We start from the raw sequence: 16,068 nt of genomic DNA, 5'->3' as shown, positions 1-16,068 counted from the left end.
CCATGCTATCTCCTTCTCTTCAGCTATAAAAAATTCCCAAATATACTTCATTTTTAAAAAATGACCTTCATTAGACCCTAATATCCTCTCAAGCTCTCCTCCTACATTTCTCTTCACCTCTTAGAAAACTTTATCTATGTTTGATGCATCTACTGCTTTTTCTTCTCTTTCCCCAGCTCTTTTCAATCTGGCTTCTGACTTCATCCTTTGACTGAAACTGTGTTCTTTAATATTACCAATAATGTCTTTTGATAACTAAATTTGGGGCTTTCCTATCTTGTCCTTGACCTCTGCAGCCTCTGACACTATCAATCATTATGCCTTCCTGGATATTATTTCCTGGATACTAGTTCGAATTTTTGTGATACTGCTGTCTACTGGTTCTCCTACCTGTTTTCAGTCATTTAGTCTGGTTTATAATCCGTATCATACTCCCTTAATATGGATATTCCATAAGTCTCTCTCTAATTGGGGCGCCTTAGTTTTTTCTTTGTTTCTTAGTAGTTTTATCAGCTTCCATGTATTTTAATTATTATATGTATCTATATATGGCTCCCAGATCTATATAATCAATCCCAGGCTCTGCCTTGAACTTCAGCCCCACATTTCCAATTTCCTATTAGGCACTATTTTTTACATGTGACATATGAACTTTATTAAAGATAATTAAGGGAGAAGTCAAATAGGCATTTATAGTAACAGAAAATTGGCTAGAAAAATGATTTTAAGCACAATCTAAAACAGGGGTTCTCAAACTACGGCCTGCGGGCCAAATACGGCTGCTTTTTTTTTTTTGAGGCCCGAAGGTTATGGCATATGGGCTGAGGGGCGGAGACAGAGTATGAGTTTTTGTTTTTACAATAGTCCGGCCCTCCCACAGTCTAAGGGACAGTGAACTGGCCCCTTATTTAAGAAGTTTGAGGACCACTGATCCAGAAGACTCACAGTGGCATTTAACTAACTAACCCCCATTTCTGTGAAAAATACAACTTAGGTCCAAATATGGATATACACTAAATACTACCATATAGATACATGAACATAATTTGAAAAAAAGTGAAAATCTCAGGTCAACTTTATTTTTATTGTTCTTTTAGAAGAAGTCTTCTTCTTCTTTTTTTTTTATTATAGCTTTTTATTTACAAGATATATGCATGGTAATTTTTCAGCATTGACAATTGCAAAACCTTTTGTTCCAACTTTTCCCCTCCTTCCCCCAGATGGCAGGTTGACCAATACATGTTAAATATGTTAAAGTATAAGTTAAATACAATATATGTATACAGTCCAAACAGTTATTTTATTGTACAAAAAGAATCGGACTTTGAAATAATGTACAATTAATCTGCGAAGGAAATAAAAAATGCAGGTGGAAAAAAAATAGAGGGATTGTGAATTCTATGTAGGGGTTCATAATCATCTCCCAGAGTTCTTTCGCTGGGTGTAGCTGAATTCAGTTAATTACTGCTCTACTGGAACTGATTTGGTTCATCTCATTGTTGAAGAGGGCCAAGTCCATCAGAATTGATCATCATATAGTATTGTTGTTGAAGTATATAATGATCTCCTGGTCCTGCTCATTTCACTTAGCATCAGTTCATGTAAAGCTCTCCAGGCCTTTCTGAAATCATACAATAATATTCCATAACATTTCTATACAACAATTTATTCAGCCATTCTCCAATTGATGGGCATCCATTCATTTTCCAGTTTCTGACCACTACAAAGAGGGCTGCCACAGACATTCTTGCACATACAGGTCCCTTTCCCACCTTTAAGATCTCTTTGGGATATAAGCCCAGTAGTAACACTGCTGGATCAAAGGATATGCACAATTTAGTAACTTTTAAAGCATAGTTCCAAACTGCCCTCCAGAATGTCTGGATGTATTCACAATTCCACCAACAATGTATCAGTGTCCCAATTGTCCCACATCCCCTCCAACATTGCGTATTATCTTTCCCTGTTATTCTCACCAATCTGACAGGTATGTAGTGGTATCTCAGAGTTGTCTTAATTTGCATTTCTCTGATCAATAATGACTTGGAGCATCTTTTCATATGGCTAGTTTCAATTTCTTCGTCTGAGAATTGTCTGTTCATATCCTTTGACCATTTATCAATTGGAGAATGGCTTGATTTCTTAGAAATGAGAGTCAATAGAAGAAGTCTTCTAAAGAGTAGAATATGTGGTTCTGGCTCATGAATTTTATCTAAGGTTCAGCTGAATAGCTGCTGTCTTCTACTTCTCTTTGGAAATCAGGTGGGGTTTTGATATTTATTTTGAAAGTTTCCCAAGTAACATAACATGCCAGTTCTCATAGTAGTTGTCAAAATACTTGACTGACTAGTAGATCTGATTAATGGGTCATGCTTTTTTAAAATTTTGCTTTTAATATATGGAATAAAGCCAGCATTTCTATAACATAGTGTAATAAAAAGGATGATTTCAATGAAATTGCAAATCTGTTATGTACAAGCTGCAATTCCTTTTAAATATACAATGAAGTTATTGTGTAAATTTCTTCTTTTTCTTTTTTTTTTTTATTATTTCCTATTTATCCTGTACAAATATCCTGTATTTATTTGTACAGATTTGTTTGCTTGTTGTGTCCCCCATTAGATTGTGATCTCCTTGAGGGCTACCTTTTGTCTCCATGTATTCCCCAGGATTTAACACAGTGCCTGGTGTGTGTATTGACTGATTGACAGTCAGAGGGCAGGAAAACATTCTATTAACCTAGTGGGCATGAATGTCTCAGATTAAGTAATTTAAGATTGGTTAATACATGGTTCAGACAATATAATTCTTGCCTTGTTTGAAACCTGAATTATGAACCTTTCCAAAACACCTGAAAACTATGACCAAATCTATCAATGAATACAAGATTCTTTTCCAATAGTTATAGGATCATAGGACTGTAGCTCTAGAGTAGACATCTATATTCTTGATCTATCTAGTTCAGGAGTTCTTAATCTTTTTGTGTCATGAACCCCTTTGGTGGACTAATGAAGCTTATGGTGCCTTTCTTAGGATAATATTTTTAAATATATAGAACAGAATAAAAAATAAAATGATTCTTTTACAATAAAACTATTTACAAAATAGCTTTTTATTGAATTTTATGGACCTCCTGAAATTCACAAATCTTTTGAAGATCTATGAACCCCAGGTCAATAATATTTGATCCACTCTAACCCCTTCATTTTATAGATGAGGAAACTGAGATCCAGAATAACTTTGCCAATGTCTCTTGATTCTGGGGGGGGGGGAAGGAGGTGTGTTTCTTTATTTTTTTAGACCAATTTTTTTAATTGCTCCAAGTTTTACTTCCTTTTAATGATCTTTCTATTTTATCTTGATGCAATCAATTTAAATAGTTTCCCCTCTTCAGCTCAATTTATTCTATCATTTCACACAAATATTTCTGAGTCTCTGAATTCTTATTCTTCATTTCTTATTCTACAATTTTTTATTGCATTCATTTACCATAGTTTATTCATTTATTTTTTCAAACAAGGAGCAGCCAACTTGTTTTTATTTTTTTGCTATTGCAAAAAGTGCTGCTATGAATATTTTTGTCCATATTGGATTTGCTTCTGAGTTTGACCTCCTTGGGTCGAAGGACAGAAGATTCCCATAGTGAGATCTCTGCATCAAAAGCAGACAGTTTTTGAAAGTTCAGTCTCTCTACCTAGTTCTGATAGGCCTTGAGAAGATATTTAGGAGTTTGGGGGCAATGTTTTCTGTAATACCAAACTCTTTGGGACAATGGAAAAAAAAAGAAAATCTCACTTATAAAAAAACAAAAAACAAACAAACAAACAAAAAAACAAGAGAACGCTACACAACTTGATCCAATGATGCAACATTATGCTATAATAATGATATAATAATGCAACTATCTTTATATATGTGATGACACTGAGAAGTTAATGGGCTAGTACTGACCTAACTTAGTAAGCAAGGAGACATCTTTGTGGGATCTTGCTAAGTCCCCATCAAGAGTACACAGTGGGGCAGCTAGGTGGTGCAGTGGATAGAGCACCAGCCTTGAATTCAGGAGGACCCGAGTTCAAATCTGGTCTCAGACACTTAACTGTGTGACCCTGGGCAAGTCACAACCCCAGTCTCAGGAAAAAAAAAAGAGTACACAGTGAAGTAGGGTCACACATCTCCCACTTCTTCCCTCTTTGGATCTTAGATGTATGATACTATTAGCAAAATTAAGCGGGCAGGGCTCTTGACCTGTGAAATAGAAAAATAGCTTTTAATTGCCAATAACCCTAAAAAATATTAAATTCTTTCCTACTCTGAGATTTCCTCTGCATAGTACAGTTATCCTTTTTACATAGTTGGGATTAAGGGGGTACTCTCATAGTCTGGAAAATCCTTACAAATTTGTAGGGGGTAAACCCTTTCCTTTAGGAAATCATATAAGGACTTAATATTTTCTGGTATGATGCCAGAGTTTACAAGAATGCCTTTTTTTTAAAATAACAATCCTGAATTTCTGAGTTTTTAAACTTTTTCTGTGTCATCAACTAACTTTTGAGTGTTATCTGTGGCTTCTGCAAAACGCTCCTGAAAATTCCTGTTTAATTTTCCACTATCATATACAATCCATGGGAACACATAAGGAAAGCCTTTGAGATGACCACTCTGCTCAGCAATGTACTATTATGCTACAAAGAACTCTTGCCTGCCTCTTTCGTTTTCCTTTGTGCTAAGACACACAGTGTAATAATCCAGCCTAAACACTTGGAAGTCCAGGATATCCATGTTCTTATCTACAGTTATCCCTTCCAAATCTCAACTTTTCCCATCATGGTTTTAACATATTCCCAATTTACATATGAAGAAATGGAGGTTAAGAGACACAGCGAGGTAGTACAGTAGATAGAGTATTGGATCTGGAATAAAGAAACCCTAAATTCAAATCTGTCCTTAGAAATGAGTTGTGTGACTAAATAAGTCACTTTATCTTTGTTTCAGTTTCCCCATCTGTTAAATGGGGATAAGAGTAGCACTTTCTTCACTCAGCTGTTGTGAAGATAGAGTGAGATTATATTTGTAAGGTGCTTTACAAACCTTAAAGTATTATGTAAAAAATAGCTATTGATGATGTTGATACTGATATTTACATTTGTGGTGATACTGAGAGGTTAATGGGCTAGCATTGACCTAATTTAGTAAGCTAGGAGAGAGATTTTCTCCATAATGATGTAGTTGCTAAGTGTCTTGAGACAGGGCTTGAACTCAGGTCTTCCTCATTCTAATTCCAACACAGCACTGTGTACCTAGCTGCTGCCATTAATCATTAATGATCTGATTTTTCTTGTGCAGCACAACAGTTGTGGAAATATGTATTGAAGAAATATACATGTTTAACATATATGAGATTACTTGCTGTCTAGGGGAGAGGACAGGAGGAAAGAAGGGAGAAAAACATTTGGAACACAAGATTTTGCAGTGGTGAATGTTGAAAACTATCTGTGTATATTTTGAAAATAAAAAGCTATTATTTTAAAAAATCATTAATGATCTTATGATCCCTTTTATATTCTTTTGGACATGCCAGGATGAGGTCATATAATCCTAGTAGTATTAAGACTAGAACACAGTGTCAATAAATTTATGGCTTTAAGTAGCTTTTTATATTACATCTAAAAAAAATTAAGGGTATATTAGTATACTGTACATACTAAATAAGCTGAAAGGGGTGTCATTATAAATCCTATTTGAATGACTGGCCAAAGTAGTGGTGGTGGTGGTTGTATATTTAGTGCTTTGATATCTACCCTTTTGAATGAAGTGAGAGTTGAAAGAAATGGCAAAGAAGAATCAAAATATTATATAACTGTAATATGCCTTATTAATTTAATTCCCATTTTCTCAAAGATCAGCCTTTGATTTGATATTCATAGATATTCTCTAGAATCTGATCCCACATCAGTCTTTTTACTTCACTGACCATCCACCAACAACACAACCATTCCTTTTCTCTTTTTAAAAATTCTGAAATTGGGATATCTAGATGGTATAGTAGTTAGAGCATTGCCCTACAGTCAGGATGACCTGAGTTCAAATTTGGCCTCAGATACGTCCTAGTTGTGTGACCCTGGATAAGTCGCTTAACTTCTATTGAGCCCCCTCCCACAATATTCTGAACCTAATATATACTAAGTAGAATAAGCATCTCCATAAAACAAAATAAAATGCAAAAGGGAGGATTATTTATGAAATGTAATTATGTGCAGATCATTTTTAGTATAATGATAAATAATATGAAACTTTTAAAGCTATACTGCTTGCCTGTGTTCTGACTTCCCTTTTTTTTTTCTTCAGTCTTTCCTTTTCACTCAATAAAAGTGTGTATCAATAAAATGGAACCAATGAAGGTGTGTATGTGTGTGTTCTCCCCTGCAATGCGTAGATATTTCCAAGATAATGGGGAAATAATGCTTATCAGTTGAAAATATTGAGTTCCATTTTCCTTTTTTTTTTTTTTTGTTGGGAATCAAATGATATAGCCTTAGAATAGAAAAATTCAAAAATTGTCTAGCACATTAAAAAATTTAATAAATTAAAGTTCTCCCCTACATTGTTATTCATAGGACCATTGTTATAAACATAGAAATAGAGACTATATTCCCAAAAGAATTGACGTGATTGCTTGATCCACCCACATAGCTGAATGGTTTTGTCTATGAACTAGTCCTTCTCATAGAGAAGGCTCCTTTGTAATATTCTCTTGTAGTTAAGTTTTGCTGTTCATAAGGCTCAAAACCATCTACCCTTATGTTGCTCAATTAAAATTTCTATTATGAAACACTATTTGAAAATAACAATTATACTAACTCAGAAAAGGAGAAATAAGTGTGGCTAAGTATGTGTGTGGCACTTATGCAATATGTACAAAGGAGGGGCAGCTAGGTGACACAGTAGATAGAATGCCAGATCTTAAGTCAGAAAGATTCATTGTCCTGAGTTCAGATCTGGCTTCAGATACTTATTAACTATGTGACCCTGGGCAAGCCACTAAACCATTTTTTACCTCAGTTTCTTTTTTCTATAAAATGATTTGGAGAAGGAAATGACAAACCTTTCTAGGATCTTTCTCAAGGAAACCCTAACTGGGGTCATGAGGAGTTGGACATGACTGAAAAATGACTGACAACAATGGACAAAGCATTGGGTTATGTGGCAATTCCCACTCTTAAGGAGCTATACTTGATTAAAGAAGAAATTATGTGTATACATATAAGGGTACTAAAAAGTATGATGGTGGGAAGAGGGAATAGTTAAAATGCTCTAGTAACATTTATTCAGAAAGAATGTCCTTTAAGTGATAAGGGAAAGCTTCATGAAGAAAATGGCACTTGAACTAAGTTTGGAGGAAGATCAGGATTCTGAAAATCAGAGATGATGAGGGAATAGGAAATGGCACACCTGGAAATGGGAAATGCCATATTGAGTTCAGGAAACAGCTAGTGGGTTAGTTTCTTTGAAAGGTAGAGTATATAAAGTGTAGTAATTATAAAAATGAGGTGTAAAGTTAGGTTGGAACCAAGTAAGGAAAGGACATAAATTCTGGATTAAGAAGTTTGTATTTGTGTAGTCTTGGCTCTTTTCAACAATGAAGTGATTCAAGGCAATTCCAATAGATTTGTGATGGAAAGAGTCATCCTTATACAGAGAAAGGACTATGAATATTGAATGTGGATCACAATATAGTATTTTCACCCTTTTGTTGTTGTTGTTTATTTGCTTTTTTTTCTTTCTCATTTTTTCCCCTTTTGATCTGATTTTTCTTGCTCAGCATGATAAATGTGGAAATATGTTTAGAAGAATTGTACTTCTTTAATCTCTATTGGATTACTTGCTGTCTGGGGGAGGGGAAGTATGAAAGAGGGAGAAAAATTCGGAACACAAGGTTTTGCAAAGGTGAAAATTATCTTTGCATATTTATTTTGAAAAATAAAAAGCTGTTATAAAAAAAGTAGTTTGAATTATTGTCTAGAGGAGGGGTTCTTTATTTAGAGTTTATGAAATTAAAAAAATTAATTTGATTACTGTATTTAAATATTATTGGTTACTTTTGTAAATCTAAATAATTTATTTTATGCATTTAAGACCATGATTATAAGAAGTAGTCCATAGGCTTCATCAGACCTCCAAAGTCAACAATAAAAGTGAATAAGTATATGTTACACACTATTGTGTTTCAGGTACAGTTTTAAATGATGAAGATTATAAAGAAAGGTAAAAATTGTCCTTCTCAAAGAGCTCACATTTTAGTGGGCAGAGCAATTTGCAAAGGATTTCATGACACAAAAAAAGTTTAAGAACTCCTGGACTAGAACGCCCAGGGGAAGGGGCATGGTCAGACTTGCTCCTTAGGAAGGTAAAATGTGTGTGGAAGATGAATTGGAGAATGTAAGACTGGAGGAAGAAAAGCCTCTCAGAAGATGATTAGAATTATCCATATGAGAGGTGATAAGTGTCTGAACTAGGGTTCTAGTAGTATAAGTGGAGAGGAGAGAAATAGGAGTTAATGCTGTGAAGACAGAAAATTTGGCAACTGATTAAGGAGAAAGGAAAAAAGGAATAAAAACTCATGGGAAAGGATTCACTTTGTACATAAAGCAGCAGATTGAAACTTGGTTATCCTCTATTAGTCTGCTCTGTTGTAAGCCTGGTAGAACATCCCGTCCTCTTGCATTTCAAAAGTAGTGCTTTCTCTCTCCACCGCAAACAGGAAATCATGCTCTAATATCTCCTGACATGTAATATGCCATGTACTGTTTAGAGTAACAGTAATCACAGGGTGTTGAGAATATTAAGAGAAAGTGGAAAAGTCAGGGGATAATAACTGGCAAAGCAATCATTTAAGTAGACTCAGAAGAGAGCCAAGACCAGAATACTTCTAGATGCTTTACTTTTTCCCCCTAGATGTTTTTATGAGTTAATAAAGTAAATACCTCCTTTCTAAAAGGATGTATTTAGGAAGCTAAACTGTTCGCCTTTTTTAATGAATGATCTATTTTACAGAGCTTAAAAATATGTCAAGCTTAACTGCAGTAAATCCTTCTCTTGCTGTAATAGAGTAATGTAAGCAACTTGGGTTGCCGTTTAAACAATTCCCAGTGTGTGGCACAGCCAGTGCAGTTTGAAATGCCTCTGTCTTTCTAAACAGAAACAGATGTTAGAATAGCAGAGCTGTGCAGAAGTCATTCTTCAAACAGTAGATTAAAACATCTGTCAGGAGTACTGGAAGGGGCCAGACTAGAAGCAGTAACATCAGCTGGACCTGCCAATCATGATCCCTTACATAGGGAGGGGGAAGGCGAATGTGGGCATTGGTGGAGGAGGAAGAACCTCCAGGGAAGAAGAGTCCCAATCCCCTTGTATTATTTAAAAGGCATTTTTAAAGCTTGTTTTTGAAATGTCCATTGCCAGAATATCCTGCCTTAGGCCATAGAACTATCCCTCTGATCTATCCAATAGCAAAAGCCTCTTAGACAGACTCTCTTAGGTCTTCCATGAATGTGCTCCTCTTCTGTGCCCAGTGACATTGAATCGGATATCTTAAAGGTGATTGGGTATGCCTGAAGAATAAACCAGATGATTTGGGGATTCCTGATGCACATGATCTCCAAGGTGTCCTCCCTATTTCTGGGAAGTTTTTGCTTTTGGTTTAATCAGTTTGGGGCAGAGTGACTGGTCCCTTTAAGCCTGCCTTAACTAAAAAAACTATTCTTACCTTCATATTTCATGTAACTTGCTAATGTCTTGAAACTGGTCAAAAGAGAGCATATCACAATTTCAACATCTAATATAAGTTTTATAAAAGGAGGAAAAGTAAGGGAGCCTAAAGGCATTTAGTCCAATTTTATCATTATTATTATTATTATTTTAGAAATGAGGAACCTGATGCCCAAAGAAGCAGAGTAATTCCCAATTTCAGATTCTTTTGTATAGAATAAAAAACAAACCTTATCTCTGTAGCTGCCCATTAAAAGAAAAATAATATTGCGGATCTCTAATATGTCACAAGATTGTATGATTTTTTTAAACCTTTTCCCACTTTGGTTCCCAAAACTTTCAACTTTTATTTGCATGGGGTTAGCTGCCATTGCATTGATAGTACAACCCAGTGTATAGTGGAAGTCTAGCCAAGACCAGGTTCTCTTAATCAAAACTCCCTGTTATAGAACACTGGAGTCCCTTCCTTAAGATTTCTGGCTCTTGCATTAAGTAAGCTCTCTTTTTGGAAAATATGGACCTGGGAAGGAGACCATTTTCACTTAATGCCTATAGAAAACAGTGGTACTCCAAAATCATGTGAAATACATTAATATGCCATGAATTTTGCTAGATATGACCTGAAATTTTGAATGCTGTCATTGCAGATAAAAGAAAATTTAGAGAGGCAGCTAGGTGGTGCAGTGGATAGAGCACCAGCCCTGAAGTCAGGAGGACCAGAGTTCAAGTCTGGTCTCAGACACTTAACACTTCCTAGCTGTGTGACCCTGGGCAAGTCACTTAACCCCAATTGCCTCAGCAAAAGAAAAAAAAAAGAATAAATATAAATCTTCTGTTGGGCATTCACAACTTGGACCTCTCCTATCTTTTCAGTTTTACACCTTATTCTCCCAATCCTTTCTGTGTACAGGACGATTTGGTGATGTTGGCCTCTTTATTGTTTCTCAAACAAGTCACCCCATCCCTTCACTGGCATTTTCTCTTGCTGTCTCCCAAACCTATATTTCCATCTTCTTGTTAGTTTTCAGCCCCAAACCCACCTGCTACAAAAAGCCTCTCCCTGATTCTACCTTAATACCAGCGCCTTCTCTCTACTGAATTCCTTCAACTTATGATTTCTATATCATGTTTGTACATAGATGTTTGCATGTCATCTCTCCCATTAGGCCGTGAGTCCTTGAGATGGGAGAATGTTTTTTTTCCCTTTTGCTTTTCTTTATCTCCAATGATTACATAGCATTCAATAAATAGTAGATACTTTTACATTGTTGATTGACTGACTGCCATGAGGAAAGAGAGTTTGAGTATCACTTCTGTTGAAGGCATTCTAAAATATTGACTCTAAACACCAGTCAGATAGGGTGTCATGCTCTAGGATTCTTAAGATCCTTTCCTTGAGCAGCAAAGGAATAAGGGTCTCTTCCTGGATTCTTAGAAAAGGTCTGAGAATATCTGTAGATTGTTATAGCTATGCTTTTAGCTGAAAGGAAGTTCAACGTTGCAAATTGTCCATGGATCATTATTACCGGGTACTGGAGAATGCTAGAGCTAAATGATAGTCTTCAATAGACCTTGTGGTCCTAGAAAATGGACAGCTTAGAATCTTTTAAAGAATTTTAAATTTTTGTTTATGTCAACAAAGGAAAAAGCTCCTTTCTTGATGATATGCATCCCACTATGAAATTTGCCTGTGTCCCTTCTTTCTCATATACAAGGCCTCCAGGGTTAGGGACTATACAGTTTGGAAAAGCCACCTGGGTGAAGAATGATATATTTGTTCATTCCTACATTTTGTCATTAATTATCATCTATTTAGCACCTGCTGTGTGAAAAACCATTGTGCCTGTCATTAATCAGAGATTCAAAGATAATTTTAGAACATGGGCCTTGTACTGTTATAGAGCTCACTGTCTATCAATAGTTTTATCTACACTAAGAGATGATACTATATAAAAGCCATAATGCGAGTTTTAATAGTTCAATTCACCAAGCATTTATTCAGTTTTCTATGGATTAAATGAGATAATATGCAAAAGACTTTGCAAACCAAAAAGCACTATATAGATGTCATTGTTATTATTTTTAAGCAGGAGTAATGCTAAGCATTGGGAATACATAAACAAAAATGAATAATTGTGTGACCTCAGGGAGGTCATCACACACATGTATATACAAACATAGGTATATGTGTATGTAAATACACATGTGTATATTCACATGTGTATAAGTTATATACACATATACATGCACACACACATATATATATACACACATGTTGGTTGATTGTTGTCCTTCATTCTTGAGGAGGACCAAAATGGCTTTACTATATTACATTATATCATGAGTCAAATTACAGTGGGTCCAATTGTGAATGACCAGACTAATAATACAAGCTTGGAATGCTCTGCCTCAGATTGGACACGAATAGTCCCTATGAATATTTGGAGTGGTTCTTTAATCGTGTACATCTTCTGAGCTAATTCAATTCTGCTTTGCTCACAGAGCACAGCATCTTCTTTGATGAGGGCACATGTTATTGGGAGATGTCTCCCATATCATAAATCAATTCCAAGTTCTTAAGAGGGTCTTTGAGAGTGTCCTTGTATCACTTTTTCTGACAGCCTTGTGAGTGCAAGCCCTGTTTGAGTTCTCCATAAAATAATCTTTCTGGCAAACATACATTTAATATTCAAACAATTAACATCCAGAAAACACAGGTCCTCAGTCAGTACCACACGATCCATATGTGGAACCACCAGTTACAGCAAATGGAGAAGTTTTGAATTCTGTGGATGAGTTCATTTACCTTGGCAGTATCCTTTCCAGGGATGTCCATGATGATGGACACATGCATTGCCAGAACTGGCTCAGGGTTTGGGAGACTCTGAAGGAAAGTATGGGAAAGGAGAGGTATTAGACTCATTATCAAACTAAAGGTCTACAGAACAGTTGTACTGACCTCATTGTTATATGCTTTGTATACCAACACCATGGCAGGAAATTGAATCATTTCCATTTGAATTGTCTTAGGAAAATTCTGAAGATCACCTGGCAGGATAAGATACCAGACCCTGAGATAACCTTTCTCAGACCAAACTTCCAAGTATAAAAAACATACATACTCACATTATATATTGTTATATATTCTCATTATTTCCTACCTGGCTGTTCTCCTGATCTTCATTGTCTCCAGAAACTCTTGTTGCAAGATCACATCATCTCTGAAAATCATACCTCCTCCTTATCTCTTGCCACTGGGATCCATCTCTCCCTTTGATTAGAGAAGGTAGAAGGTGGACATCATATCTTCCATTTAAGGAGGGTGTCCAGGTGCTCTTATTATTTCCCATCTGGCTATAGGACTTCATCATGCTCCTAAATCATTCTCCCAGGAAGTATCCTCCTCCAATCCTCCTTTGCACTTTTCAGCTTTTTTTTAATCTGTTATTTTCCTCAATTGGATTGTAAATATCTTGAGGGTAGGGACTATCTTTTCCCTTTCTCTGTTTGTTTATGCAGTGCTGGTTATTTATTGTTCTTCCTTGTTTGACTATTCATGACCTAATTTAGAATTTTCTAGGCAAAGATATTGGAGTAGCCCTCCAATTCCTTCTCCAGCTCATTGGCAAATGAGGAAATTGAGGCAAATGGGGTTAAGTTACTTGCCAGGGTCATGTAGCTAGTAAGTGCTTGACACTTAGAAGGCACGACTGACACAATAAAAGTATATTATAAAGTGCTTTGTGTAATCTGAGAAAGGGAAAATCATTTCTTCCTGGAGAACTGAATAGAACTTTGTTCCCCTTGCCTTCTAGATGAGATAAGTTGCACACAGTCCATAGTCTTCCATGGATTTATACTTTTTGTACTTCCTACTTATAAGAGGATAAATCAGATACATTTCTGGAGTTTTCCCCATGTGAATTCTATTGTCTCTAATACTGAAAACTGTCATATTGTCATAGACAATAAAAACTAACTAGTGTGCTATACTATAGGAAATGAAGAGAATAATGTGGAGAATTAATATCCAAGCCTTGAATAACTCAAATACCTTCTTTTCATCTGTCCTTCTTCCCTACTTTCACATGTTAAATTTTAAATAGTAGTATAGTAACTTAGATTTTTGGTAAGTTTCTATTTGTACATTTTTATCCCCATTGTAAAAGAAAAATAAAACACAAATTGAAATAATTTTGTCCAGTCTAACATTATGCCAGAGAGGCAGCCACATATCTGGCTTCTTTTTATGATGTTGAATTTAGCAGACTAGTAATTTCCAATTGTAATGAAGGTACGTGCATATAACCATACAACATTTCTTTAGTAACTAGGTTAGAAAAAAATGAGAATGGATCATATGGGGCTCCTGGCCTTGAAAGTTCAGATGTCAATGATAAATACAGATGGCTATGAGCACAAACTAATTTTTTTTTCCCCTAAGGAACATCTTCAGTAGACCTTAAGTTACCCTTTCTTCTATATCTAATTTTAAGGCTATCATTGAAAAACTGGCAGGAGGGTGTGTGGGGGGAACCCAACTGTTTTATATTTGGTCTTCAAGGTGCCATGTCTGGAAACATCTGGATCATTGGCTACTTCTCATTTTTCACCCAGCTGTCTATTGTTGTATAGATGCAAATTGCATCCGCATGGTTAATCACTTAGGAACAAAGACCATGGTCTTTTCTATTCACTGTAGCTCTCATCTCATAGTTGAGCTGTCAAACTGCCAGTCCCATGTTTCATTCCCATGAAAATGGCCTCACTGCAATGAGATGAGTTCATGTTTCACCCTAGTCCTATTTGACCACACTCATTCATTCATATGGGTAATGTCCATCTACCCAGATCTGACTCAGAATCCCTTCATTTTGGGCTCAGGACATTTCCTTCCAGTCAGCCCACATCCCAATGGATGTACTGTACTTGGATTGCTCCAGCCAGATAAATGATCTTAATTTGGTTGATAGCTTTGGAATAAGTTAGAAGTTTTTGAATAATGGCTTCTATGCTCTCACAAAGGAGCCTTTAAGAGATAGGCAGTGAGTGCCCTAGGTTTTAAACAAAACTGCTGAGCCTTTAAGCCGAACCCCTTTGCAGCTGGTGTTTTGCTAGAAAGTCCTTTTGCCAAAGAACTTGTTGGTGCAAATGAAAAGAATGGGAATAGGGGAATCTTGTGCAGTTGAAAGTGGAGTGCAGCATGCATGTTTTCCAACTATCCATACTTATATTTATGGCAAAGACCAAAGCTATGGCTCTTTTGTGAATCCTTCTCCTAAGCTGCAAGATGTTGAATTTAGCAAAACTGAACCACAATTCAGTTCTATTCTATGCAATTCCTTCCTCCTTTTCTTCCTCCCTCTCTTCATTCCTTTCTCCCTCTTTCTTTCCCTCCCTCCCTTTTTCCTTTTTTCTTTCCTTTCTTTTTTCTCTTTCTTTCATTTACTTAAGAAAGGACTCAGCATATAGTATGTGTCTAATAAACCTTGTTGCTTGGCTGCCAGAAATTTTCAATAAGTATTTAAGATAAGCCAACAGCTATTAAACAAGCACCTACTATGTGCCAGGCACTGTGCTAACTTAAGTGTGAGAGATACAATAAAAAATAAGAAATTGTTTCAGCTGTCAAGGAACTCCAATCTAATGGGGGAGACAAATACACATATACATGATACAGTGGAGATAATTTCAGAGGGTAGGAACTAAGATTAAAGAGGAATAGGAAAGGTTTTATGCAGATGTGCTTTTAGCTGTGACTGAAAGGAAGTCTGAGAAACCAAGAAATGGAAGAGGAAGAGAATGAAAAAGAAGCATAAGGGGTAACTAGTGAAAAAGCCAAGAATCAGGAGATAGAGTGTTGTGAGAAGAGCAATAAAAACAAATTTTTCATGGAATCACTGAGTATATATAAGGAGGGGAGTAAGGTGCTCCCAAAGGAGTTAGGAATTTTAAGAGGCAGGTGTGGTAAATTTTGGGTCTTCTATGGATCAAATGAGATAAAATATGTAAAGTACTTTGCAAGCCTTAAAGTACTATATAGATGCTGTTGTTATTCTAGACATTAACAGACATGGGGGATGATCCAAGCAAAGCCTAGAGTTGAAAGATGAAATGAAGAAGAAAAGCACTTACCTTGAAAATACCACCATTTGCTAGCTCTGGAACTTATCCATGGAGGCTTTACAACCAAAGCTTTTGCTTTGTATAGTGTTCAGCACAGTAATTCAGAGTTTAAATATTACCAATATGTGATGATAATGAAAAGGAAGTGAGGATTCTGCTGGCTAAGATAGTGTT

General features: G+C 36.0%; 1 long non-coding RNA gene across 1 annotated transcript; it reads right to left on the bottom strand.

Moving 5' to 3' along the window:
• Positions 1–1,096: 1,096 nt before the first annotated feature.
• Positions 1,097–15,940, bottom strand: LOC141541094 (uncharacterized). The gene is made up of 3 exons (XR_012481655.1): positions 15,904–15,940; positions 12,575–12,652; positions 1,097–1,621 (listed from the first exon to the last, which is right to left on the bottom strand). It is a non-coding gene; the product is annotated as an uncharacterized LOC141541094 (long non-coding RNA).
• Between the last annotated feature and the right edge of the window lie 128 nt (positions 15,941–16,068).

This window comes from Sminthopsis crassicaudata, chromosome 4 (genome assembly GCF_048593235.1).
Source record: "Sminthopsis crassicaudata isolate SCR6 chromosome 4, ASM4859323v1, whole genome shotgun sequence".
Taxonomy (NCBI): Eukaryota; Metazoa; Chordata; class Mammalia; order Dasyuromorphia; family Dasyuridae; genus Sminthopsis; species Sminthopsis crassicaudata.
Note: the sequence above shows the minus strand (reverse complement) of the source record. Positions and strands in the feature narration are given on the sequence as shown.